Consider the following 24,745-nt stretch of genomic DNA (forward strand, 5'->3'; position numbering starts at 1 on the left):
GCAGAGATAGTGTTCAATTCACCAGAAGGAAGGAGAGAATGACTCCTAGAAAGATCTGGAGAACCATGCTCTAGGTGGTGGGAATAGCAAGTGCAAAGGCCCTGAGGTAGGACTGAACTTGGTCTGTTCTGGGAACAAGACCAGTATGGCTGAGCATCATAAATAAAAGGGGAAGTGGTTGGAGATGAGTTCAGAGAGATAGGCCAGATCATATACAGCCTTGGGGCCACTCCCTGATAGGGAATTTAAGTTGTATTCAATACACGACCAGCATTGGATGGTTTTGAACAAGGGAATGCCATGATCTGCTTTAGCTTTTTTTTTTTTTTTTTAGTAATGATTTTTATTTTTTCCATTATAGCTGGTTTACAGTGTTCTGTCAAATTTCTACTATGCAGCAAGGTGACCCAGTTACACATACACGTATGCATTCTTTTTTCTCACATTATCATGCTCCATCATAAGTGACTAGACATAGTTCCCAGTATGCAGCAGCATCTCATTGCTTATCCACTCCAATGCAATAGTTTGCATCTATTAACCCCCAATTCCCAGTCCATCCCACATGCTTCTCCTTCCCCTTGGCAACCACAAGCCTGTTCTCCATATGTCCCTGATTTTCTTTTCTGTGGAAAGCTTCATTTGTACTTTAGTTTTAACTAGGTTATGGCAGCAGCTATGTGGAAAGTAGCCTGGAAGTGGGGCAAGATTCGAAATAGGAAGGTTATGTAGATAGTTTAGCCGTGGACTAAGGTATGAAGGATAAAAAGACATGGCTGGATTTGGGGGTTTATTTTGAAGATGAAGCAGGTTTCCAAATGAATTCAACTAGGGTGAGGGGTGGGAATGAAAACAGATCGAGTAATGGGAGATGTCACTTCACGAGACTTGGGTGGGAGAAAGCTTTGGAGGAAAAATTCAGAATTTATGGTATTTAGGGATGGCCCCTTAGAGGGTCTTCCTGGATCTGAGTGGAGGTGCTCAGATGCCATTGGCTGGATGGACGTAAAAGTTGGGATTTCAGGGGAGAAGCATCAGGACCAGATGCACAAACTTGAGAGATGCCTATACAGCTGGTGTTTCAAGTCTGGAGACTGGATGGGATCCTCTTAGCTAGAACTTGATAAACTCGCTAAAGATTTAGAGATAGAAATTGGGCCCGAACGTAGGTTTGACTCAAAGCCTTAAGGCACATAACTTGCAACATCTTTTCTGAACATCAGGACAGGAAGAGAAAACAGTTCTACAGAAGGAGAGAGATAAAGAGAGAAGGAGAGAAGCAGAGAGAGAGAGTGGTAAGGAGAGAAAGAGACACTGAGGGGAAAAAAAAAAAAAGGAGGTAGAAAGAGGAGGGCCAAATAGAGGGAAAAACCATCAAAGGGAGAGGCCAGCCTGGGATGCAGAAGAAGAAGGCAAGAGGTTAGCATTTCTGGCTGGAACTCTATAATCTCATTTTCAAGCACTGTGATTCTTACAATCACGTCTGCCCACTGAGCGCTTTTTTTGGTTTTGTTGACAGCATTTTCTAGAATTACTCATGGAATTCACTTAATAAGCCCTCTTGGGAGCAATCTATTTCTATTCGGTATCAGGAATAGCTATTTTTCTTGAGAACTTTAAAATAAATCCTGAGAAATCTAGGGACCCCATCGCTAGTCAGGTTTTCTTTTTGTATATTGATGCTGGGAACCTTAAACCCTCTTGAGCGATGTGTTTGCGAAAGCCTCATTTCAACTCCATTTTAGGCCTTGATCGCGTTTGCCTTTTTTACTTATTTGTGCTTCTGGTTTAAATTTCTTTGCTCTTTTTAAATATCCCTGACAGCTACTTCAACTGCTGTGTGGAGCAAGGCAGGGAATAACAAACACATGTGGCATCTGCAAGAACCTTTGTTTCAAATCATCTGTTCCATTGCCCTTATAAACTCACTTCGCAGAAGTGTGTCTCAACTTCAGGTAGAGAACTTATGTCCCTCAGTCCACCAAGGGCCTGTCCCCCACATGTCTGCTCTATCTTTCTTTCCCAAGAGAGGGAGTCAACCAGCTCAGCTCTCCTCCCTTTAATCACTTGGCAGAAAAGAGGCCGCATTAGCTTAACTACTTGTACCCCAATGTTGCCAGCACACTTGGTAGCACCTCTTCGGTCAAATCCAGACTAGTCCAGCTCCACCTGGAAAAAACCCAGTGCAGTTACTTGCCTGCTTTGGCTCGTAGCAGGGATTGCAGCTTGGCGGTCTAAGTTGTAGTCGCCCCAGGATACAGTTCCAAGGTCACACGGAGGACCATTGGTTTGGGCCTCCAAGGAGGTGTCCCCGTGAAGGACGACTGCCAAAGCCAGCTCACATCTAGAATGGAGAGGTTACCACACTCCAGGAACAAGGTCTTGGCATATCATGGAGTCTTGGCATTCGTCATGACAGAAAACACCATTGCCACCTGCCCGAACAGGAAAACAGGAAAATGGTGGTCAAGAGCACTACATGCGATGGGCAATTTCCTGGGGGACTCCCAGAAGGAACAGAGAGGAGTTTGAGGAAGTGGGAATTATTGCAACAGCAGGTGGGGGAAGAGCCAGAGAAATACTGTTTTGATACAGAGTTATTAAGATCCAAGCTGGTTTGGCCTAGAGAAATTCTAGCTAGATACTATTTTTAGAAAGAGTTGAACAGTCGCAGCATAGACAGTTTTGATTTAAATCTGTTTCTATAGCTTCCTTGAATGCTGGAGTAAATTTCCTTCCCCCAAAGTCCTTAGGAACGCACTCACTCTTGGGAATGAGTAAGCTGTATACTGGAGAAGGGAGATAGATTTCCAGTCATCGATCCGTCATTTGTGAATATTTATTAAGAAGCTATGACAAGCTTCTACTGTGCTTGGGGCAGATCTACTTATAGAACAAAAAGTGGTTGTCATGGAAACTGCAGATAGCTACCATCCTCTCTGGACTCAGAACAAGGAGTGAAAAGCCCTCTGAGCAAGTTATTGTCTCTAGCCAAGAAGCCTAGGAGCTTCAAGGCTGTTCTAATACTAGACTTCTTGTTTTGTGCATGAATCTCCCATTTTAGTTCTGAAATGTACTGTGAAATCAGGGCTCTTCTGGTGAAGAGGAAGGTCATGACTCAAGCCGGTGACACACCCCTCAGGTCTGTGTTGCCTTTTTTAGCATGCAAATCCACCCTTGTCTTTGCATGTGCCTTAGCCTGGCTAACACTGCAAAGAGAGCAAAGGGCTGAGGACGGGGGTATATGGCAGATGAGCTGGACTAGGGCAAGTTCATCATTTAATACTAGTGATTTTACATGAGTGATTTAAACAGGCCCAGAATCCCAGAGATGAGTGGCAGAGACTAAGGATGAGCAGCTTGCCTTTCACTTAATGTACCTGCTCTCTCAAATTCCATCTGTACTACTTAATGATTCCTTAACATTATGCAACTGCCTCCAGCCCTCAGAGCCTCAGATGCCTCCTATGTTAAATGGGGAGATAAGTTATCAGATCACAGAGTTATCTGAAAAAGTAAATGAGAAACTGCACGTAAAAAGTTTTTTATATTTTTCTTTTAACTATTAGGAATTAATGGTACTTTCATGGAAAGAGGTCAGCACCCTGTTTAGGCCTTTGTTTGCATCTATTCTGCATTGCGTGCTCAGATTCTGGCCCAGTGCCTGGTTTACGGTAGGAGTTCAGTAAATGTTTGTTATTGAATCAATGAGAAAGAGTTGTAATTGCTTATCTTAAAATCTCTTTGATATTTGATTGCAAGAATTGGAAGGGAAGTCTCAAGGTCACCTGGTGTCTCAAGGTCATCTGTGCCTCTGCTTCTGGCCATGCAGAAGAGGTAGTTTGGTATAAAATGAAAGCTGTCCCAAGGACATGAATGTCCGTTGAGCTCACAGCTGATCAACAGGAGCTTTGGATAGACACTTACGTAGGACATAAAACAGAGGGGAACTGGCCTTCCTTTAGATGGAGTAGGCTGTTTTCTACATCAGTAGTTCCATCTTCTCTAAAATAATTCTACTATCTTTATCTTCCTGATGGTCCATGGGATGATGTCTCTAGAAGACTCCTATTGAAAATACAAATATGTTTTCAGAGAATGATGGTTTACAAAGTCAGTAAGAAGTTCTTGAACCAGCAGCGAATAGGGACCACTGAGCAGTAAACTTTTCAAGTGGGGAGGAGGGATTAATGGTAGAGGAGATTTAGGGTTATTTCTTCAGGACCATGAATAAGCTGGTGTACCTAGGTGGGTCCCAGATGAGCTGGGGTCAACTCAGGAACACTGAGGACTCAAGAAATGTGGGATGGGCATCTAAGGCAGATGTGGCAAACGCTGCCATTTTAACCAATTTTTAAGATAACTAAAATTTTCCAAACACAGTTACATAAATTTTCTCATCTCTCATGACAACTGTGTGAAGTCGTCAAAGAGGATCCTGATCATCACCCCACAGTTTCAAATGAGGAAAGAGGCCTAGATTGGTCAAGTAGCATGTTGAGCAGCATTCAGATGATCTATAGAAAAAGTGGTACTAGAGTTTATTTCTTTTGACTCCTAATTGGGTTTTCATTAAATTCTGATGCCTCTCTGACTTGGACAACCAACAAACAAAACAGTGATAATGAAATAAAGACCATACCAGCAGCCTTCTTTTATGCTGCTATTACCATGTAGAGGGCCTTGTGTGAAACAGTGGAGAAACATTTTGTCATTTATAAATGATCACCTGCATTTTCCAGATGTGGGAAAGGAGTCATGGAGGGGGTAGATAGGGTACCCACACTCCTGCTGCTGGTGAGAGGTGGGGTGCAAGACTCTGATCCCCATCAGTCTGCTGTCAAAGTCTGGGGGGTGCTCAGAACTCTTGCGCTAAAGCATCTCTAGGTTGAAAGGATCCTAAAGATAGTTTGGCAGAATCACTCATCCAGATCCTTCCCCAGTGTCTCCCTAAATGCTTCTCTATGTGTTTAGCTTAGAGAAATCCATCTGCCTATTTCCTGGGGCAGCCTGTTCCATTTTAGGACAGTTCTCATGGTTATAACACCAAAGGGAGAGTTTTTTTTTGTTGTTTTTTTTTTAATTCTCTCAGCAGCAGATACAAGAACATTTTCACAGGAAAACACTTTGATAGCCTCACTTGAGGCCAATCTAAGCCTCTTGAGGTTTGAGAGTTGGCTGGTGCTGCTTTAGAGAAAATGACCAGGAGTTGTGTAAGAGGCACTGATTTGTAGCTCTCAGAGGGCTGGGAGAATGAATATGGAAAAGGGGGGGAGGGAGGCAGGGTGAGGGAAATGGGAGCAAGCTGCGTGCTTCTTTGTGTATCTCCTCTTTACCACCCCCCCAAGCCTCCCCCCACCCCCAAAAAAAAACTTCTACCAAGTCTACAAAATCCTAAAACATTTGTTTGGATTTTTATGGACATCTTTGAAAGAGTTGGCCTAGGGATATTCCCAAAGGAATAGAAATGGTGCTTGTATACAGGCGAGCTGACCACAGAAGTAAAACGTGCAGAGAACAGGGCCCTTGGCTATGGGAGGAAGCTCTCCTAAGGGTAGGATGGGAGGCTATAGTAGCTTTAAGGAGATTTTATAGTCTACAGAGGCCTCAGCTGGTGTCTGTGTTACAGTTCTAAGACTTTCTCCAAATTATTGCACTCATGTTTTTTCTTTCTGCTGGATTGTTTCAAGTACAGAAGAGGAAAATTAGTCCATTAGACTCTTGACATGGAAGTGAGACAACGTTTTGACACTTTCTTAAATCTTCATTTTCAATAATATTGCCCCAGCCCATGATCTCCTATACATTAATCTATAAAATGAGGCTAAAAATATCTGCCCAGCAGGGCTCTTTGTGAGGCTTTAGTGAAATCATGTGGTGAGTATAGATAAAATTTGATGCCAGTTAGTCAGCTAAGCTCATTCATTTATTAAATGATTTGCTTTCACAGTGTGATCTGAATTGGCAAAGTTTTTTTAATTTTTTTTTTTTTTTTTAGTGTTTTGTGTTAGGTCCTTACCTGTGGCATATGGCAGTTCCTGGCCAGGGGGTTGAATCAAAGCTGCTGCTGCCAGCCTATGCTTATAGCCATAGCGGTGCAGGATCTGAGCCACATCTGCGACCTACACTGCAGCTTGCTGCAACACTGGATACTAAATACACTGAGCGAGGCCAAGGATCGAACTCACATCCTCATGGACATGGACATTATGGTTGAGTTCCTAACCCACTGAGCCACAATGGGGACTCCTCAGCAAAGTTTTTAAATGGTGGTATAACATGGCTTTTGGAGGGTAGGGTGAGAGTAACTGAAGCCTCAAATATGAAAAACTCAAGTGCCTAGATTGCCCTGTGTCAACCAATGTATTCAAAATCTCTTCCATGGTCTCTGGATTTGGAATCCTCAGATCTTTGCATGTCAGTTGCACACTTAATACGAAGAATGATCCAGCATAACGATGTCATCTTTTCCTGCCAGTTCTTTCTTCCAGCTAATAATGATCGCACCTCCGAGGGCTAATACTCCCTCCTACTAATTACTATCCAGGATTAGGGCTAATACTCCCTCCTACTAATTACTATCCAGGATTAGGGCTAATACTCCCTCCTACTAATTACTATCCAGGACTAGGCAGTAACTATGGATTGTATCTCCACTCCTTGCCTCTTCTGTCATCATCAGGGCTAGAAAGAGATCTTGTCTAACTGTGGCTGGAATCAGGTTGAGGACTGAGGAAAGGGCTGGGATCAGAAGTCAAAGCTTGGCTGGATGCCAGGTTTATGGGCTAAGATCATCTTGTTTTTGTCTCCCAGGGAATTCGTGAGAGGCAAGAACGCCACTTGTCTGATTAAAGAACAGGATTCATAACAGAGAGAAGAGGCGTGAGATGGGTATCATATATAACTTGGAGAATGGTATGGTGGTCACACACATACAATGCAAGCATCCATGGGCGAGCCGGAACTTGGAGACTGCATGTTTCTACCGTCTACGTGAGCCGCTGGGAGCCCAGCATGGGATAATTGACTGTCCTTGGAAAGTGACCAGCTCAGGTCCCCCTCAGTCCTCTGAAGATAAGACAGGGGAAGCGATGACAAGAGGGGAGAGGCTGAGAAATTGCATTCCCAGGACCATCAGGGGGGATCAGCAGCATGGCCCGGGAATGTTGTTTCTTGCAGGAAAGACATGGCATTATCTCAGAACCATCTGGTGGCAGCAGGAACGGGGAGGGGGAGGGAGGCGCTGAGCAGTGGTCACGTAGCCTTGTCTTACTGTTTGCAGACGCCCACGATCAAGCTATTTCCTGACAGAAGTGGGTCAGCTAATAGCCTGGGCTCAGGAAAAAGGGAGCTTCAAGGAATGAGAGAGATGGTTGCAGAGGCTGGAGGATTCCTGTAGCCGAAAAAGTTAGAGACCGATGCGAAGCTTTTTGTCACATGGACAAAATCCCTAGACTTGGGGACAGGGGACGGCGCCCTTGATCTTTCAGTGTAAGATCGTTTTGGATTCAGGCAAGCTAATTTGCTCAGAGCCTCAGTGTACAATGGCATTTGTGGACTCCTGGGTTTAATCTGGCCTGTATGTGACTCTTAGCCCCCGTTAGTGATTACAGAATTGTTGGGTTTGGGGCCACCTCTACAACGTCAAGCTATTTCACATAGAATGCAGGTTTCTGGCTCATCTAACAATGGAAAATCTGGCCACTCTGGGCCCATATTCTCACAGAGCAACATTTGCCTGGAGTTGAGTGGCCACTGCCCCCGGAAATAAGGGATTAACTCTCCACTCCCCAGTGTTCCCCACACGACCCCTTCCCTCAAAGCCCCCACAGGCATTTGTTTCATGACCCCTGCCCTAGAAGGCAGTATCAATGATGGCAGGGAGTGTGAGCATGTGTCCCCAGTGGACCTCTGTCCCCAGCACATGTCTGCAAGGACTGGGCACTGCGCAGGCATTGAATAAATATTTCTTTAATAACAGCCAGTGAGTGAAGACAGGGCTGTCAAAGCAAAGCAGGTTAAATCCAGGCTGTGTGCGTTTGGGTAAATAATTGAACTTTCTAAGCCTCTGTTTTCCTTATTTATGAATCAGGGAGCAGAGTACTGACCTCATGGCACACTCTGAGTGAAGGAATGCAAACCCCTTTGTGTGGCGCTGCCCAGAGAGAACACCCAATAAATATTTGTTGAATGGCTGAAACCATGTTCAGTCTACAGGGTTGTGAGCCTTGGTATCCTTGGTTGGATACAGTGGAAAAAATCATCGCATTAATTAAGCATGGGAATCGCAATGTGCCAGAAAGGGAACACAAATGGGCACCCAAAGAGTGGTTGTCACGGGGGTGAGATTGCTGGGCAGGGAAGGATAACTTGTGCTTTTGTGTCAGCATTGACCATCAGAGCAACAGCATGAAGTGCAGCACTAGGGCGGGAGTGGCTGGTTGAATTCCGGGGATAGAGCTGGGGGCTATGAGGACAGGCTTCGGAGGGGTGTAATGTGTGCCAGGCCCTTGGCCAGGCTACTAAATGCTTTTGAGACCTCTGTTTCCTCCATTAGAAAATGAAGATCATAATGCCCACTTTTGGGGGTTTGGTCTGATTAGTTAATATGAAAATCAACATCATGTGCTTAACATGTTGGTGAGCAGACAGAGATGCTTAGCAAATAATACAGGTATTGGTATGAGAGGGAAAGTACTGCTTAGAAGTTCACAGTCCTGAGTGCTGTTCTTTTTTTTTTTTTAATTGAAGTATAGTTAATTTACAACATTGAGTTAGTTTCCAGTGTACAGAAAAGTGATTCAGTTACACACACGTATAAATTTATATATTCTTTTTCATATTTTTCTATTACATATTTATTACAAATATGAACTACATTGAATGTAGTTCCCTGTGCTATGCGGTAAGATGTTATTTATCTATTTTATGTATGGTAGTGTGTATATTTGTATATTACAAATTCCTAATTTATCTCTCCCCCCTTCTTTTCCTTTGGTAACCATAAGGTTGTTTCCTATGTCTTTAGGTTTCTGTTTTATACATAAGTTCATTTATAGGATTTCTTAGTTCATATACGTGATACATATAAATGACATCATATGATATTTGTCTTTCTCTTTCTGACTTATTTCACTTAGTATTATAATTTTTAGGTCCATTCATGTTGCTGCAAATAACATTATTTCATTCTTTTTTATGGCTGCATGGTATTCCATCATGTGTATATATACCATATATAAATATACATAAATTTTAAAAAAAGATATACATATACCACATCTTATTCTTTTATTTAAAATTTTTTATAGCCACACCTGTAGCATATGGAAGTTCCCAGGCTAGGGGTCAAATCAGAGCTATAGCTGCTGGCCTATTCGACAGCTGCAGCAATGCTGGATCTGAGCCACACTGAACAAGGCCAGGAATCAAACCTGCATCTTCATGGATACTAGTCAGGTTCCTTTCCACTGAGCCACAGAGGGAAATTCTATACCACATCTTCTTCATCTGTTCATCTGTTGATGGACATTTAAGTTGCCTCCATGTTTTGGCTACTATAAATAGTACAGCTACAAACAATGGGACATGTATCTTCTCTAACTAGGTCTTTCATCTTTTCTAGATATATGCCCAGGAGTGGGATTGCAGAATGATATGGCAACTCTATTTTTAGTTTTTTAAGGAAATTCCATAGTGGCTGCACCAGTTACCTTCCCACCAAGAGTGTAGGAAGGTTCCCCTTTGTCCACCCCTCTCCAGCATTTATTTGTAGAATTTTTATTTTCTTGTCTTTTTTTAGGGCTGCACCTATGGCATATGGAGGTTCCCAGGCTAGGGGTCTAGTTGGAGCTGTAGCTGCCTGCCTATGCCACCGCCACAGCAACGCCAGATCCAATCTGCACCTGCTACCTACACCACACAACTCATGGCAACACCAGATCCTTAACCCACTGAGTGAGGCCAGGGGTTGAACCTACAACCTCATGGTTCCTAGTCAAATTCGTTTCTGCTGCACCATGATGGAAACTCCTAGAATTTTTAATGATGTCATTTTGACCATGTGATACCTTGTTGTAATTTTGATTTGTATTTTTCTAATAATTAGTGATGTGGAGCATCTTTGCATGTGCTTATTGGCCATCTGCATGTCTCTTTTTGAGAAATGGCTATTTAGGTCTGCCCATTTTTTGATTGGGTTGTTTCTTTTGTTTGTTGGTTGGTTTGTTATTGAGTGTCACTGAGCTATTTGAGCTGTTTATGTATTTTGGAAATGAAACCTTTGTCAGTCACATGGTTTATAAATGTCTTCTCCCAGTTGGTAAGTTGTCTTTTCATTTTGTTTATGGTTTCTTTTGCTGTGCTGTAGCTTATGAGTTTGCTTAGGCCCCGTTTGTTTATTTTTACTTTTATTTCTATTGCCTTGGGAACCGCCGAGTGCTGCTCTTTACTCTATCACTTACCATGTGACCCTGGGCCAGCCACCTCCCTTCTCTAGAACTCTGTTTCCCAGCATGGGACAGAATTAACGTGTGTAGTGGCCCCTGTGAAGTGCCACCCCCAAACTGCCTTCAGAACAAAGACATTCAGTACCCTCCCCCAGAGGATGGAAGTGTTGATTGCTGAAGGGCCTCTTGGACAATTGCTCTCAGCCAAAGGTAACGGCCACATGCCAGGTTCCACATACCCCCTTCCTGGGGGTGGGTCCACGCAGAGGTTCAAAGTTACAGAGAAGCTAATTTAGGACATCCCAGAAGGGTCCTCCCAGCTTCAGAGTGCTCCCGTGGGATCAGCTGAATTCTCTGTTTCATTGAAATTTGGAGTTCCCATTGTGGCTCAGTGGTAACCAACCTGACTAGTATCCACGAGGATGTGAGTTCCATCCCTGGCCTGGCTCAGTAGGTTAAGGATCTGGTGTTGCTCTACACTGTGGGCTGTGGCGTAGGTCAAAGACGAAGCTCAGATCTGGTGTGGCTGTGGCTGTGGGGTAGGCTGGCAGCTGCAGCTCTGATTTGCTCCGAGATGGGGAACTCTCATCTGCTGAGGGTGAGGCCCTTAAAAAAAAAGAAAAAGCTCTCCCTGTTTCATTGTAATTCAACTTCTCCCTCTGTCCAATCTCCTGACCCTCCTACCCTTATAGATGTTGTTCCTGAGAATGCTCTCCAAGAATCTCCAGGGAATCTGACCAATGGCATTTGGGGCGATTTCAACATAGTCTCTCTGAGTTCAGCATTGTTTGGCTTGCTTGCTATATTGGGTTTGGATGACAAGGGGTAGGTCTGCTGTACAGAGAAGGATCAAAGTTATCTTCGTACAAAATCCCTAGTATAGCTTCATATAAACTCTAGGGAACTCTAGGGAGAGGTTTTTGTTTGTTTGTTTTGCTTTTTCAGGGCCACACCCAGGCACATGGAAGTTCCCAGGCTAGGGGTTGAATTAAAGCTACAGCTTCTGGCCTACGCCACAGCCACGGCAACGTGGGATCCAAGCTGCATCTGCAACCTACACCATAGCTCACAGCAATGCCAGATCCCCAACCCACTAAGTGAGGCTAGGGATTGAACCTGCATCCTCCTGGATCCTAGTTGGGTTCATTAACTGCTGAACCATGTAGAGAACTCCCAGGAGAGTTTTAAAATAAATGGGATCAAGGCAAATTTTTCTGAAAGGCCATGAGGATTCGAGGAAGTGGAGACTTCTGCTTGTGCAGCTGATGCAGGGTTTAGAAGTTTGAAACTCAAACACAGGGCGGCTCAACTAGACATGGCTTTCAAAGGCCTACATAGAGGCCTGGAGGAGAAATCCTGCCTCAGACTGGGGGACTGATCAAGCATTCCAACCCAAGATGTGAATGCAGGTTCTGCTGAGATTGCCCTTTCTTGTCAGCGTGCAGAATAAACTTTGGTGGATGCTGCTGCATTCCAGAGAGAAGAAAATAGGAAATGGAGCTGGGATGGGAAAGCCAGTATCTTTTGGCAGCACCACCCCTTGCTGGTGGTTTTCTCTGCCACATTGGGCCTGTCTATATCAGGAATGGTGAGGGCGGGCCTGCCTTTTCCTACAGAGAAGTAGGCATCTTAGTCAATGCAGATAACCCCCAGATGTTGCTTCTGTACCTAAAACAGGACAATGTGCTCAGCCCCTCAGAGCATAGGTCTGGGCCCCTCCTAGGAGGGTGCGGACCAAAGGAGCCACAGTGGCAGCTGGTGTTTGCACAGGCTCTCCCTAGGGACCCGAGGCTCAGAGTCATATGAGTCCTCCATCTGGTTCAGAAGCAAAGATGCAAAAGCAGGAAGTTAAATTCATCCCTCGCAGAGACTCCCACGGGAGAGAGTGCACCCCGGCAAGAGCTGAAAGAGGCCAAAATGTGGGGATCATTTTAGGGTGTGAGCAGATGAAGGGAACAGCAGGAGGCCCTCCTGCAGGACGAGGTGCTGTGTATCCCCCAGAGATTCCTGAGGTGTCAAAACGAATTAAGGACAGGACTTGGAAATCAGAAAACTGATTCTTCCTTGGGTGGGTTCTTTAATTCCTTAGACTGTTTAGCCGTCCTTCTGTTCAACAGGAATGTGAGTAAGAGTCCTGGCTTTACAGGCTGTTGTGAGGCTTAAGTGAGGTTACAGGTCTAGAGCTCTTGGCTCAGGCCCTGATCCTCTGCATGAACCCTCTGAGCATGGCTGTCTTTAACCTCGTTCTCCAAGGTGGTTGGAGCTGAGTGAGAGGTGCAGGCTGGAGGAGTCTGGCTTCTAGGTCAAGGGTCCACCAGGAGTTGGTTTAAGAGACACTGTGACACACTCATGTCTAGAATTGTTCTTGCAACCCGATTGGGTTGTCCTTCTCCATTTACAGTCTGAATCACCATCATCAGGAGGAAAGGACTGTCTTTCCCTTCCAATATTCCAAACTTCTGCTGGTCCCTCTTCATTCCCAGGGCCATCTTGTTGAAATCGGCAGAAGGAACAGGTAGAGTCATTTTTCTCCAGTGTGGATGCTACTATTACAACTAACTCTGATGTGTTGAGTGCCTGCTATGTGTCATCTCATTTAATCCCCCTGCTCTCTTGTGGCAGAGGCAACTCCATCACATGGAATGAAAGTCTCATGGAAAGAGAATGCTGGAAGAGAGGAAAAATGGAGTAGAAGCAACATGATAGCCAAAAAAATAAAAATCAAAAAAACCTCCAAAACTCATTCATAAGTACATGTGTGACTCCCCTATATACCCATCCCTGGGGACTCCTAACCACATGCTCTGGAACCCAGAATTTCTTCATGAACAAGTAGAGGCAAGAACTAGTGAGCCACAGTTCACGTTAGACAGTCCTTCTGAACGATCTCCTTGTCAAAGGTTTTGTTTTACTATAAAACACCTGCAGCATCCTTCTCCCTATCTGTGGGCTGGAATTTTGCTTTGCCAATGAAAACAACTCCTACCCCTTAATGCTCTCCTTGACATGGGGGCTCACCTTTTTCATTGAACTTTTCCGCTCAGGAAAATCCATTATTGTCTTCAAGAACACAGAAGGACCTCTTTGTGAGCATTTCTCAGCAGCTTCCTTGGAGGTTTCCCTAATCAGAACCAGAACTCTCTTCTAATGCAATCCATTTCTGTGGGCTAAGCCAGAACCTTCCCAGATTTCTTTTGATCTGGGGAGGCCCCTCGCCATAGGAATTGCCTGCCTGCCTTTCCTTTTTTCCTCTCTCCCTTCCTTTTCTATTTTTCCTCCCATTGTGTGTGTGTGTGTGTGTGTGTGTGTGTGTGTGTGTGTTAATCAAACTTACTTCTAAGTCCTGGTTTTACCACTGTCTATGTGCCCTGGGGCAAGTTAACCTCTCTGAGTCTTTAAAATGTATAACGCGATTTCTAGCATCCTATTCAGCCCGAAAATCAAATTTACCGCTAATACCCAGGGTAGTAAATAAGAGCTTGGGCGTTGGACTCCTTTGGGTTTAACTCCCACTTACCCTGCCACTTACTTCATGACCTCAGGGTAGAAAGGCCCATGTTCTTTGGGCCTCAGCTTTTCTAACAAGGAGATAGACTTGACCTTATACGGTAAGAGGATTGGATGTGACAGCGGTACTGAGCCCACTTACTAAGTGCCTGAATCTACTTTAAGCTCTTTAAATGTGTTGACGCATTTGATTCACATGAAATTTCATAACATTTCTTTTTGTGAGTGCCTATGCTTATTTTTCTAGCTTGTAGAGTTTTTATATGCTTATTTCAATAGGAAGTGATGGAATCAAGTTTAAAATAAGCACATAAAAACTCGGAACGATAACACAAGTGGCTTCTCTGTCTTCATTCAACATGTTCTTTAAAAATATATTTCAAAGTCTGTGGCCAAGAAGACAATGCTAAGGAAATAGGGCTAACCCTCCGTACACCTTAGAATGCTAGAGAGTGGTTGAATTATACAGATGGTTGATGGCAGTGCCAGACAAACCCGAGCCTCTGCGGGTAAGGCCCAGTATTGATGTGTCTTAAAATTTCCCCTGTTTGTTCTAACCTTTGGCCAGGACTGAGGAGCACAGTCCTATGTCATGAGTCTAACAAGACTCATCTAGACTAAGAAGCCATGAAGGGATGTGGGTAAGGTGGTTTTCGACTATGACTCTGTTTTCTCACTGCACCCACATTTTCGCAATTAACCTAGTTGTCAAATCTCCATCTAAAATCAGACTACATTATTTTGAGGAGTTCCTATTGTGGCTCAGCAGAAAAAAAATCCCACTGGTATCCATGAGGATGCAGGTTCGATCCCTGGCCTCGCTCAGTGAGTTCAGGATCCGGCATCGCCGTGAGCTGTGGTGTAGGTTGCAGACGCAGCTCGGATCTGGCACGGCTGTGGCTGTGGCATAGGCTGACAGCTGCAGCTCCAATTCGACCCCTAGCCTGGGAACTTCACATGCCATATGTGCAGCCATAAAAGAAACAAACGAACAAAATGAATACATTATTTTTTCGCATGTTCCTGATTCAGCTGCTCCAATAATCCTATTAGACAAGTGCTGATTCCCAGGAAAGACCATTTTCATGCCTAAACGTTGAGAAATATACTCTCGGGTTTTGTCCAAACCAGTGGCACTGGCTTTTCAGTTCTGAAGGTCAGATTTTTGAAAATGAGAAAATTTGCTTATTCCCAGTCTTCTGGAAACTTGCTCTGTACATGTCAGAGAGTATAGAAAAATGGCTCCGTCATCAGACCTGCCAGCTTTCTCAACCCTATAGGTTACAATGCTTTGCATTTAAAGGCTGGAGGTGAATCAAAGGAAGTCTGTACTCCTTTTCTATTTCTTGCCTATTTCAGGTTATACGTCTGTGGAACCCCTGGGGGTGGCTGGCACCGTCAGCCGACTAAAGACTCCCTCTGAAGACATCTTCTCCGCAAGTCCCCTCTTAGTTTCAGCATCCCAACCCTCTTATCCTCTGTGGCTTCGAGTCATCCCCAGTGGGCTCCTGATTGCTTCCTGTTTTCAGGCCTTTTGGGTGGACAACCTCAGAACTGGCTTCAGGGTCTAAGATTTCGTCTATCGTGGCACCTGAATTTACATACTCTTCCAGGCCAGGGATCGAACCTGCATCCTCATGGATACCAGTGGGATTTTTTTCTGCTGAGCCACAATAGGAACTCCTGAAAATAATGCAGTCTAATTTTAGACAACTAGGTTAATTGCAAAATTGGGTGAATGGGCTGAGACCCCAACTACCAAACCTGGTCAATAAATGCAAAACACAAAGCTGCCCACGTGGTTGTTCCGTACGTGGAGCCAGCGTGTAGTCTCTAAGACATTCTTCCGGGTTCTGGAAGCTTGATTCAACAGAGCCTACGTGTTGGCTGTCAGTTCCCTGTGCTAAGAGTTTTCACGGTACACAGAAAACAGGTCAAAATGCTTCTGTGAAAAGATTAAATAAATTGGCCTTTCTATTTTTCCTTTCCTTCTCACGCTATGGTAATTTCAACTTCTTTTATTCCATGATTATATTCGCCTATTTCCTTTACATACAAAGGAAGTTTATTATTATGGAATCCGTAATGTGCTGAATTGCTTACCATTTTAATTGCCGACAAAAGATCTCTTGAAGGTAAGTGCTGCTTTGTCTATTTTACAGCTTGGCAAACGGAGATGCTGCCTTACTAAGTAAGCTGCCTACAGTCTGACAGACAGCAAGGGGCAGAGCTGTGATGCAAACCTGGGTCCATCTGAACCACTGGGCTTTACGTAGCCTCCGTTAGAGCAGCCAGCGGCCGCCTCTCCCAGGCCTCCACCATGAATGGACAACCATACTTAGTCCCACTGGGTCCAGATGCACCCAGAGTCCCCAATACATTATTCTCATGGCCACTCATTACCTTCCAGAGTTGGCAGGCTAGTGGAAGATTATTTGCCATCTCTTCACAATATGATGTTGTATAGACTATCTCCTAAACAGACAACTTGAATTTTTACAATCTACCAAAAAATCTTTTTTTTTTTTAATGCCCATACACATGGTAGATGGAAGTTGCCAGGCCAGGGATTGAATCTGAGCTGCAGCTGCTGCCAGCTGCAGCAACACCAGATCCTTTCACCCACGGAGCTGGGCCACAGAATTGCACTTGCCTCTCCACAGCGATCCAAGCTGCTGCAGTTGGATTCCTATCCCAATGTGCCACAGCGGGAACTCCAAAAATCTCCATACCTTTTTTTTTTTTTTTTTTTTTTTTTGCTTTTTAGGGCCACACCCTCGGCATACAGAGGTTCCCAGGTTAGGGGTCGAATCAGAGCTACACCTGCTGGCCTACACCACAGCCCCAGCAACGTCAGATCCGAGCAGCTCTGTGAACTACACCACAGCTCGTGGCAACGCTGGATCCTTAACCCACTGAGCAAGGCCAGGAATTGAATCCGAAACCTCATGGTTACTAGTTGGATTCATTTCTGCTGTGCCACAATGAGAGCTCCTTAATACTTTTTCATTAAGTTCCTTTCCATTCTCTTAGAGCAACGATTAATTCTATGTGCTCACCAAAGTTCTGCACACTCTAGCCCCTTCCTAGCTTTCCAGCCTCATCTTGAATCTCTTTTCCCTTCTATTTCTATCCTCTAAACACAGGGAGAATCTTTCATTTCCTCAAATAGCCTCTGCTCCCTTGGCCCTCAGGGCCTTTGAGCCTGCTGCCCTTTCTCTCTGTAATATTTATCATCTTCTTCATCTGGTGCATTTCTTCCTTTAGATGTCCTCCTGCTCTCTCTTCAGCCCTAGCAAGATCAGATCAGACACCCACCGATGGCTTTTAACTCTATAGAACCTTCTTTCAGGCAACCTACCATGCTTCGTGAATATGCGTTCATTATGTCCTTATTCTAATCAATTCTATCACTTCTCCATTGAGTTGTAGTCCCAGTGCCTGGCATTCCGTAGGTAGACAATAAACAACCAACTACAGATCGATATCTTCAGATTCTTTTTTTTTTTTTTTTTTGCTATTTTTTGCTAACCTCCTGCGGCATATGGAGGTTCCCAGGCTAGGGGTCGAATCGGAGCCATAGCCACCGGCCTACGCCAGAGCCACAGCCACGCGGGATCCGAGCCACGTCTGCAACCTACACCACAGCTCACGGCAACGCCGGATCGTCAACCCACTGAGCAAGGGCAGGGGCCGAACCCGCAACCTCATGGTTCCTAGTTGGATTCGTTGACCACTGCGCCACGACGGGAACTCCCGATATCTTCAGATTCTAAATCACGACAGGAGTCTCCTGAATTCCAGCTTCCTTTGTGCTTTGGGCACTTTAGGTATTAATCATGCAGAGGACCTATCTGGAAATAATGCTTTTGTTAAATGGCACACCACCAGGCAGAGAGCAACTCCCCTTTCCCAGGCAGGTCAGGCCCCTAGTCACGTGGTGTCACACCTGCCCTCTCGCTGGGCTGCTCGGCTTTTACCCCAGGCAGTGGACAGATTGATAAAGGAGAAAGCGGACATGGTGGGGCCAGGCTGGGATTTGGGTCTCGGCTCTGTAGTGATGCAACACTTGTCACGTGGCTCAACGTCTCGAGTCCTCCATTTCTTCATCTGTAAAATCCCTCACTCAGAGGATTCCTGGGGACACACAATGAATAAATCTGAAGCACTGGCCCAGCATCGAGACTGGCTTGTTATATAAGAGTTCTTCCTTCCCCCAGGGTATACTGCATACCTGGGAAAACAACGGTGTGTTTCTTCAATCAGGATATAAGATTAAAATAGCTGACATCATGTTATGGTCCATGGTCTTACACGGCCCACATATTAACCCATTCTAATCCCCCAAGGGCCCTATAAAGAAAACATGTTATTATCAGCTTCATTTTTTAAATTTATTTTTTGGTTTTTTTTATTTTGTTGCTTTTTCAGGGCCACACTTGTGACATATGGAGGCTAGGTGTCATATTGGAGCGGCAGCTGCTTGCCTAACCCCAAGCCTCAGCACCTCAGGATCCAAGCTGCATCTTCAACCTACACCACAGCTCATGGCAATGCCAGATTCTTAACCCACTGATCCAGGCCAGGGATCCTCATGGATACTAGTTGGGTTTGTGACCTGCTGAGCCACCATGGGAATGCCGGCCTCATTTTACAGATGAGGATACCAAGGTTCAGAGAGGTGAAGTAACGTTCCCAAGATCACACAGCTAATCATGATGGGGCCAGGATTTAAACCCAGTCAGTTTATACTCTTAGACCCCTACAGGATACTGTCTCTTGGCTGGAAAATGAGCAAGGAATCATAGGCAGTGAAAAGATCACTAACTTTGAAAAAAGAAAAATCTCTCAGCTTTGCTTTTCCATGGATGACCTGGCCAGAAAAATCTCCCAGTTCTCCCTTCTCCCGGGATCAGGTGCCAGGTCTCCGGGGTGAAAGCCAAGTGAGAGGATGCATGTGAAACCCCTGTATACACCCAGCCTCAGACAAACGTGGACTGGGAGATTTTTCAGGCTTTCCCTTTCTTTCATAAAAACGTAAACTGTGCGTTTTCTTGCCAATAACCTGGGTTGGGTAAAGAGCACTTTGGCCCTTGATCAGCTCTAGCGTTTCCTTGACCAAAATTGTTGACATCGAGCCCACACAGAGCTGGAAACTCCCGAAGGGATAACGGCACAGGCTCTGACCCAGCACAGATTTCCCCTGAATTCTACAGAGTTTCAACACATCCAAGGCTCTTTGAGAGCAAAGCCCAAGGTTCTGGAAATGCAGTGCATTTCCAAGCCCAGCACAGGGGTGGGGAGCGCTGTTCCTTTGAATAGGAGGGACTCCTGGTGATCAAACTGGTTCTTCAGAACCATCGCAAATGTCTGTCTGGGAACCTCTGTCACATAGCTTCACCCTGAGGGGTGTTTTTTGGTTTGGTTTTGGTTTTGGTTTTGGTTTTCCAGTTTCTTCATTTTTAAAATTTTTTAGTGATTTTGATTTTTTTCCATTATAGGTGGTTTACCGTGTTCTGTCCATTTTCTACTGTACAGCGAAGTGACCCAGTCACACATACCTGTATACCTTCTTCTTTTGTGTGTGTGTGTGTGTGTGTGTGTGTGTGTGGCCAAAGGCTAGAATGTAGATTTGCCTTAATTCTATTTCCTTCTGGCTTGTTTTCCTAATTTCTTTTATGCATAAATTCTGAACAAATCTAGATTTTATTTTTGTAGGAGATGAGACTTTTAACCCTGTATTTTTCTAAATTATCACATAGCATGATTCATTTTTAAAATATGCTTTGTGTGTGTGTGTGTGTGTTTTGCCATTTCTTGGGCTGCTCCTGCGGTATATGGAGGTTCGCAGGCCAGGGGTCAAATCAGAGCTGTAGCCGCCGGCCTACACCAGAGCCACAGCAGCATGGGATCCAAGCCGCATCTGCAACCTACACCACAGCTCACGGCAGCGCTGGATCCTTAACCCACTGAGCAAGGCCAGGGATCGAACCCTCAACCTCGTGGTTCCTAGTCGGATTCGTTAACCACTGAGCCATGACAGGAACTCCCATATACTTTCTTTTTCTCACTTGATCCTCCATCAGGCTCCATCACGGCAAAAGAAATTCTGACATTGGGCCTTTGATTGTCAGAATCTTCCCGGGCTCCAAGGGACAAGGGTGGGCCCAAGGTGGCCTTGGCGCTCAGGGAACATGTGCTGTTGTTGTTGAGTTATTACAGGGCTTAGGACACATGTCCTAGACCACATAGCCAAGCAGAGAAACTAGAATTGGAAGGCAGAGCTCACAGAAGTGCAAGCTCAGTTCTCTCTGTCGCATGAAGCAGCTTCTCTGTGGCATGCGGGAGCCTCAGCTTCCGCCTTTGTGGAGGGAAAGGGCCAAGCCGTGTCAGAGTGGGTTGCAGGATGTTTGGGGTGAAAGCTTTCCCCGGGCTCTCCACCCCACCACAGGCTCCACCACACGTGATCCCACCTCCTCTCCATCCTTCCCAGCCCCTCCTCTCTCTGTGTTTTCTGTGCCCCGACAGGCTTCCTTCAGCTCCAGAAGCTCTCTGTGGGATAGAAACACACTTGGAGTTTTCCAATCAGTGCTTGCCTCCGAAATCCCACATCTGGCTAGGTGGTGGTGGACTCTGGGTGTGGCGTCTCTCTGTCAGTAGGCTGTCTGGGACCCACAGCAGTCCCGAGCCCAAGAACGGCACATCTGACTATGTCCTGGCCTGGGTCAGCTTGGCCTGTGAAACCAGGGCCGTGTTCCAGGTCCGTGTGACTGAGGGGCGAGGAGCCTGGTTCCCACGGGAACAGGTGTGTAGGGGCTGGTGGCCCTGACCTTGTGGGGATTTGGGCCTGGGAAGGCAGCACGGCCTGGGGCTGGGGGAATCTTGGGAACAGGCGTTGGAGAGGTAAACGAATTCTCTGTTTATTTCAAGTTAGCTTAAGATCTTAGACAAGTGACTTATCTTCCCTGAGTTACAATTTCTCTGTGAGAGATCTTAATGCCCTCCTCGGGGGCCCCCGGGGGAGATTAAGAGGGTACTTCGTGTAAAGCGTGGGGCAGAGACTTAACAGATAGTAGTGTATTTATTCCTTTCCTTTTCTTTTTTTTTTTTTTTTTTTTTTTTTTTTGTTGTTGTTGTTGTTGTTGTTGTTGCTATTTCTTGGGCCGCTCCCGCGGCATATGGAGGTTCCCAGGCTAGGGGTCAAATCGGAGCTGTAGCCACCAGCCTACGCCAGAGCCACAGCAACTCGGGATCCGAGCCGCGTCTGCAACCTACACCACAGCTCACGGCAACGCCAGATCGTTAACCCACTGAGCAAGGGCAGGGACCGAACCCGCAACCTCATGGTTCCTAGTCGGATTCGTTAACCACTGCGCCACGACGGGAACTCCCCTTTCCTTTTCTAATATAAATGCAAGTAATGGATCTGGCTCCCGGGAAGATGAAAAGAGAAGGAAAGATAATAGCCATTCCGCGTTCTTCATGCTCAATGTAATATATCATTTTATCTTCTCTGCGACCCTACCATGTAGGGATTATTATTATTATCTCATTTTATGGATGAAAAAACTGAGGTTTGGAGTGGATAAGCACCCTACCCATCATCACGAGGAAGCGGTGGAGCTGGGACCTGAAGACAGGCCCCCACTTCTAGCTAAGCCCATTCACCACCAGGAACTCAGTGGGCAGCTCTCCACCCAGCAGCTGTGGACCAGGTCTCCTAGCAGCCTTTCTGGGAGATCGTCCCTGAGCTGTGAACCCTGTGCAGCAAAATCCTACCACTTCCTCTGCTGCTTTAGTCTCAGCTTCATCCTTTGCTTTTGAAGCCATAGATCTGTTTGCTGTCCACTCTCAACTGCATGAGGAGAAAAGGCACAGCTAAGGCAGCAAGTGTGGTCCTAGCAATCCAGATGCTCCTCCTGAGAAGGTCTAGGCTGGTCCAGGTCTGAGGCTGGAGGTATTTGATGAATCTGGCTGTGATGCCTCAGGATGTGCTTCTAATTCTCTTCTGGACCAGCACACCCCTTGGTCAGGGGCTGGGCCTTGCCCTGTCCATTTCCTGCTCCTTCCCTCTGCCACCCTGCTTTCAAATGCCCATAATCCCTGCGTCCTGGTTATATTCTTCACTTTCTGGTTATAAGGTATCAAGCAGGAATGGCCAGAACTGAGATGAATGGGAAAACTGCCATTGGCCTTCCACGTCCCCAAGAGCTCTGTGATTGCAAAGGGACTCTCTGAAATAGCCTGGGCTTTGAAGAGACACACCTACTATGCTTGCAAAGAGCTCTTGGCCTCTTTGGAGTTCCCTGGGGGCCTAGTGGTTAAGGGTCTGGCTTTGTCACTGCTATGGTAGAGTTTGATCCCTGGCCCAGGAACTTCCGCCTCCCCCCCCCCGGGGGGGGGAAGTAACACTTGGCTTTGGCTTTTCCAATCATTTAGCTTTCGGGGTCCTTGGTTTCTTTATCTGAAAAATGAGGGAATTGGGTCAGGTACTTGTCAAGGCTCTTTCAAGTGCTGGCATCCTATGAACTGGGGATTAAGAATTTTAAATATATTTTAAAATTATTTTTTCTTCTGATTATAGAAGAGTGCATTCTAATTGTAGAAAATTTGAATAGCATGGAAAAGTATAAAACAGAAGCCAGTCAAACTCTTATCCCAGAAAAAGTTGATATTAAAGTATTGGTGTTAATCATTCTTTATTTTGTAGCATGTTTTGTGTGTTTAGTGTGTTTCTTGTTTTATGTATTTATTATACTGTTTTAATAAATGCAAATCTAAATATATTAGCATATATAATTAAATATTATTCAAAAATATTATTTTAATGGTATCATAGTCTTATCATTTAATTATCTCCATGTTGTTGGATATTGAGACTGTTTTAAGCTTTTTTGCCAATATAAATAATATTATAATGAATGTCATGAAATTATAGAATGAATATCTACAAAGCTATGTGTATACTTAATTCAGTTTCCTAATAAATTCCACTTAAAAATAGAATTATTAGGAGTTCCCGTCGTGGTGTAGTGGAAACGAATCCGACTAGGAACCATGAAGCTGCAGGTTTGATCTCTGGCCTCGATCAGAGGGTTAAGGATCTGGCATTGCTGTGGCTCTGGTGTAGGCCAGCACCTGTAGCTCCAATTGGACCCCTAGCCTGGAACCTCCTTATGCCACTGGTGTAGCCCTGAAAAGAAAAAAAAAAAAAATCCTTGAAATAAAATATTCAATTAAAAAATAGAATTATTAAGTTAAAAGATCAGAATTATATTTAGGCTTTTGGTGTGTAGTACCCAGGTCCACATTAGAAGAGTTGCATTGATTGATACTTCTGCCAGAACTGAGTGTGTGAGAATAGGAGTACTAGTTTCACTGGAGTCTCAGTATGGGGTTTGGTCTTTTAAAATAAATTGCATTTATTTTGTTACTTATAAGGCTAACATTTTTCATATGAAAACTGGCCATTTTGATTTTTTTAAAACTAAATTCTCTATTTCCCACTTTTTGAGTATTCACCTTTTATTGATTTTCGATAATCACTTATTCATTTTGAATTAAACATCATCCCCATTGATCTTTGGGAAGCCTATGGTATAAGGAATTACATCCTTTGCCTTTCATTTAAGTGATATATTTTCTACATTTATAGTTTTCCTTACTTTTGTTCATGGTAAATTTTTAACACACACATTTTAAATTTTAGGGAGGGGTATTGATCAATATCTTCCTTTGTGGTTTCTTTCCTTGTTTTTATGCTTAGAAACTCAATCTCCACCTTGACATAAGATAGTCTTCTATAATTTCTAATAGCCCATTCAAACTGTAATTCTATAACCAATTTAAATTTAGCTCACATATAATATGAAATTTGAATTCATTTTTCTCTAAAAATTAACAAACAGCTCCATGTTTGAACAATGTTAAGACTTCCTTCAAAAATGATTTGATATGAAGTCGCTATCACATGTTGAAGTCATACATAAAATCTTGTTTCTAATCTTTCTTTTCTGTTACTTATGTTCCATTTTCTTATCCTGTAACACCTCCCCTCATCTTAATTATTATAATTTTATAATAGTTTTAATTACTTGGAAGTTCATGTTGTCTCTAACTTTTTCTTTCAAAAGTTCTTCAGCTGTTCTCACTACTTTGACCTACTGGATGAATTTTAAAATCAGTTTGTTAAATTCCCCCCTCCCTGATTACCATTGATTCTTTTTTGAAATTACATTAAGATCATATATAAACTTGAAGTGAATTTAGAGCATTATGACACTGAGTTTACCACCCAGGAATATAATGTAACTTGCCACTTAGAAAATTCTGCCTTTGTGTCTTTAAGTAATGCCTCCAGTTTTTTTCTTATCACACCTATTTCCTCTTTATTCCCACATATTTTAAACTGTTTTTGCTATATTTTTATAAATGTGATCATATTTTTTTTTTTTTTTATGCCTGCACCTGTAGTATATGGAAGTTCTTGGGCCAGAGATCAAATGTGAGCTGCAGCTGGGGCCTACACCACAGCCATAGCAACATCAGATCTGAGCTGCATCTGTGACCTACACTAAATCTTGTGTCAACACCAGGTCCTTAATCCACTAAATCAGGCCAGGGATTGAACCCGCATCCTCATAGAGACAATATCAAGTTCTTAACCCACTGAGCTACAATGGGAACTCTTAATGTAGTCATATTTCCATTATACTTTCTCTATGGTTATTACTTCATGTTGGTTATTTAGCATTAAACATTATTGTTTTCATACTGATCATTTAGCATTA

The 24,745-nt window shown here is 44.3% G+C and overlaps 1 long non-coding RNA gene across 14 annotated transcripts in view; it reads left to right on the forward strand.

Annotated features, from left to right (window-relative positions):
* The window catches only part of LOC102162079 (uncharacterized), a 111,601-nt gene that overhangs the window by 72,246 nt on the left and 14,610 nt on the right, over positions 1–24,745 (forward strand). For 3 of the 14 annotated variants that reach the window (XR_298679.4, XR_014808051.1, XR_014808054.1), the window contains one exon: positions 6,814–9,107. The exons of 8 other annotated variants lie outside the window; for them this stretch is intronic. This is a non-coding gene — a long non-coding RNA (uncharacterized LOC102162079). Of the gene's footprint in view, positions 1–6,813; positions 10,321–24,745 lie in introns of those variants that run through there. 3 more of the 14 variants (XR_014808044.1, XR_014808049.1, XR_014808045.1) reach the window with 2 other exon arrangements.

The sequence above is a fragment of the Sus scrofa genome, chromosome 6 (genome assembly GCF_054392235.1).
Source record: "Sus scrofa isolate SSC_HxYL_T2T_F1_AM1 chromosome 6, Sscrofa_HxYL_maternal_Yorkshire_Landrace_v2.0, whole genome shotgun sequence".
In the NCBI taxonomy this organism is placed as follows: domain Eukaryota; kingdom Metazoa; phylum Chordata; class Mammalia; order Artiodactyla; family Suidae; genus Sus; species Sus scrofa.